The sequence below is a fragment of the Sceloporus undulatus genome, chromosome 9 (genome assembly GCF_019175285.1).
Source record: "Sceloporus undulatus isolate JIND9_A2432 ecotype Alabama chromosome 9, SceUnd_v1.1, whole genome shotgun sequence".
Classification (NCBI taxonomy): domain Eukaryota; kingdom Metazoa; phylum Chordata; class Lepidosauria; order Squamata; family Phrynosomatidae; genus Sceloporus; species Sceloporus undulatus.
This window is the reverse complement of record NC_056530.1, coordinates 27,038,024-27,041,443: the sequence shown is the minus strand read 5'-3', so window position 1 is coordinate 27,041,443 and position 3,420 is coordinate 27,038,024. Positions and strand designations below refer to the sequence as shown.

The following is a 3,420-nucleotide window of genomic DNA, read 5'->3' as shown; positions in this document are numbered from 1 at the left end:
CATCATCATCATCATCATCATCATCATCATCATCATCATCATCATCATCATCATCATCTATACCCTGCCTCTTCAATGAGATCGAGGTGACGTACAACATTAAAATACAAATACAATACAATAAAATCTCCCACAAACCCACCCATTTGTAGTGACCCCAGCGCGCTCTGAGAAGGCTAAATATCTCACAAACTACCATTCCCAGAATTGCATAGCATTGCGCCATGGCAGTTAAAACGGCACCAAACTGCGTTATTTCTGCAGTGCGGGTGCAGCCTTGGATGGATTTCAGCCCACGCGAAGCAGAAGTGGTCAGAAGGAAACGTGGGCCAGACGCGGAAATGTGGAAAAGGAGGGCACTTGTGCACGTTTGCTTGACAGATAAGCTTGCCATCATCCCTCGCCAACCTGCTGCTTGGCCTAGCTGCTTTCGCTCTGCGGATAATTGCAGCTTGCAGGCCTGGGGTGGGTAGAGTCGGAGCACCTGAAACCCAGAATTACTTGTCTTTATGGAGGATGCCAGGGCAAGAACCAGCTTTTGCGCTGTGCAAATACGTAGCTGGAGTATGAGATGCTCAACAGGGATAACCTCATGGCGGTCCTCCTCGCCTCCTGAGCTGCGTGTGCCTCACCGTTCCGATCGGGGTTTGGTTTTCGCACCGAAAAATGGCACAGCTGCAAAGCATCAAGAGTTTTATCTCTGTTGCACGGTCAGAACGGTTCCATGCCACTTTTAAATGCCGCTCGGACATTGTGGCACAGTGGTTCGGGCATTGGACTGCAGCTCTGGAGACTAGGGTTTTTATGGTGAGCCTGCATGGAGTAGTCGGACTACAACTCTGGAGAGCAGGATTCAAATCCCAGCTCATCCATGAAACCCACTGGGTGACTTTGGGCAAGTCACACTCTCTCAGCCTTAGGGGAAGGCAATGGCAAACCACCTCTAAACAAATCTGGGCAAGAAAACCCCAAGATAGGTTTGCCTTAGGGTTGCCATAAGTTGGAAACGACTTGAAGGCATACAGTGGCTACCACAAGGCCGTACAGTGAAATCCCAGGTTTGTGTTGGGCTTTGAACGGACTTCTAAACAGCTCTCAAAGGAGTGTGGAGGAGGCCCAAAACGGTTCACCACTTTAGCTGCCAGAAGACCTCAAAATGTGAAAACCACTGCAGTTTAGCAGACTCTTCCTTTAACTTGTCCTACCAATAGTGTCACCAAGGGAGTGGGGTAAGTGCGGTGCGCACCGGGTGACACTCCATAAAAGGGAGTCTGGCTTTTGCTGTGGGTGTGTATGCAGTGCCGCTGCCATGCAGCAATGAGTGCATGCCACTGCCAACCTCCCTGTTGCCCTGGCTCCTTTCTCCAAGAGAGCCAGAGCAGCAGGGAGGCTGGCAGTGCCATGCACCCATTGCTGCATGGCAGCAGCACTGCATACACACCCACAGTAAGGGCCAGACCGGGTTTAAACCCCCTTTTTGGGGTGTCACCTGGTGCGGAGCGCACTTACCGCACTTACACTGCCCTACTTCCCTTCCCTAAGGGAACCAGGGCAGTGGGGAGGAAGGTGAGGGTGGCAGATGCATGCATGTGCCTGCCAGCGTCCTCACTGCCTGGCAGCAGGGAAACCCAAAGAAGAAGCCTTACCCTTTGTCCCAACTTCACTTGCCTTGCTGCCCACTCCCTGGCAGCCCTTTCCATGTGTCACTGAGCAACAGATAATCACCTGCCAAGGGACTGGTCAGAGAGGCACCAGGACAGAAGGGAAAAAGTGGGCACCGCACAGAATGACACCAACCCTAGTGACGCCGCTTCCTGGGAATCCCTATTATTCCGTTCTGGTGGGAATCCCAACCCTGCCTAGCTTCCAAAATCAGAAGACGTCGGGCATGTTCTCTTCAGGGTGGCAGAATTGAAAGACATAGCTGTATTATTCTGTAAGATCAGTATACAAAGAAATCTTGTAGCACCTTTGAGACTCACTGGAAGAAAGAAGTTGGCAGCAGGAGCTTTCGTAGACTTAAGTCTAATGCATCCAAGGAAGTAGACATAAGTCTACGAAAGCGCATGGTGCCAACCTCTTTCTTTCCGTTAGTGCCCACATTATTGTGGGCAATTGGGTGTACAGATTGTAAACCACTTACAGGAGTTTATCACACCGGGGCCGATTTCGGCATAAAAGAGAGATTAAAGCACATTGAAAGCATCCCGTGAATAAAGGGAAAGTGGTGAGTAATAGCGCAAATGATCATCACACGCAATTGCGGAAATAGAGCAATATCGGGAATGCATTTGTTGCTGAAATCCCCAAAGTAAAAAGAATTATTAATGCTTGGGAAAGTGAGACTGGAAGTTCAGGAAGATGCATAATGTTGTAGTATCTGTTGGCGTATGTAATTGTTTTATTTGCTTTTGCCTGTTTAAATGTTTTTTATCTTTATTGCGTGTTGTCAAACTAATAAAGATATAATGAAAAATAAAACAAAACTTTTTTATTTGGAATTTTCTTTAAAAACATCACCTCTTACCAATTTTTTGCTTCAACCCCATGAAACGATGTACATGTGAATACATTAAGGCTGTGCGTATGGTACTGTAATTTAATTTCTTTTTAATTCCCAAAATTTGTATGGGAGTTGCAATTGATGAGTAACGTTGGTGCAAAAAATATGGCCAAGGATACTGTATGATGTGGTTATTGCAGGAGGTCAATACAAGGGGTGAGACCATGGGTTATGGCACTGTGGGGGGATGCCAACCCTAGTGACGCTTTGTGTTTGTATACTGCAAGCGTTTCAATATTGTAAGAGTTGAATTGTGTTTTGATGCTCACTTTCTGCATAATTTTGATTGCATTTCCATTTTGAATTGTGAGCCGCTTTGAGACCCAATGTAAGGGAAAAGCAGGATATAAATAAGTATAGTAGTAGTAAGGGTCACCATAAGTTAGACTTGGAAGCACACAGCAACAGCAACAATAGCAGAGAATGTCTTTTAGTCCGTTTTTAACTTAACTCTGTTTTAAGTGATTTTATTGTACATATTTTATGTGATTTTATATTCACTTGACCCTCCACATTTGCTAAGGTTAGGGGCACAAGACCCCCGTGAATATGGAAAAAACGCAAATAACAAAAACGCCATGTTTGACGCCTCTCTAGGAATCTCTAGGTCCTCTGGTGCAACTCTGTGGTCCATGTCCTACAGACACTGACCATAGAGTTACGCCAGAGGAGCTACAAAGGCCTAGTAGAGTATTCTCTCTAGGAATCTCTAGGTCTTTCAGGACAGCTTTTAGTTAACTTAAAGTTGACCATAGAGTTTCACTGGAGGAGCTACAAAGGCCTAGTAGAGTGTCCTCTCTAGAAATCTCTAGATCCTCCAGTGCAACTCTATGATCAACGTCCAACAGACACTGACC

The 3,420-nt window shown here is 46.3% G+C and overlaps 1 protein-coding gene across 18 annotated transcripts in view; it reads left to right on the top strand.

The window, feature by feature from the left end:
• NRXN2 (neurexin 2) overlaps positions 1-3,420 on the top strand; it is a 286,100-nt gene that overhangs the window by 70,811 nt on the left and 211,869 nt on the right. The window lies entirely within an intron of this gene.